We start from the raw sequence: 433 nt of genomic DNA, 5'->3' as shown, positions 1-433 counted from the left end.
TCGGCTGTGTTCCGGAATGCTGAGTGTGGTGAGGTTCCGTCTTCTCTCAGCAGCTCCTGGGATCCCTGAAAAGCCCTTCACTTCCCTTCTGTGATAGTTTCCTAGGACAGGCTTACAGGGAAAACTGGGGGTTGAGCTGGAAACCTATTAAGAGCAAGTTCTTCCCCTTGGACAGGAGAGGTAATTAGTGGAATTAACCAACAAGGGAACACCTGTGACACCAGGTAGCTGCGTGGAGGGCATCTCCCCGCCTCCCCAACACACTCAGCAATGTTGCAGTTTGCTTAGATTGGGGAGGTTCCTTCTCCTGTCAGTAGCACCTGGGATGTCCAAGATGCCCTTACTGTGTCTTCGCAGAGTGTTTCACAGAGCTGGCTGCCAGGGAAAAGCTGGGATTCGGCTGCAAGCCCAAGTAGCAGCGAGTGCATCCCCA

Source organism: Camelus ferus, chromosome X (assembly GCF_009834535.1).
Source record: "Camelus ferus isolate YT-003-E chromosome X, BCGSAC_Cfer_1.0, whole genome shotgun sequence".
Taxonomy (NCBI): Eukaryota; Metazoa; Chordata; class Mammalia; order Artiodactyla; family Camelidae; genus Camelus; species Camelus ferus.
Note: the sequence above shows the minus strand (reverse complement) of the source record.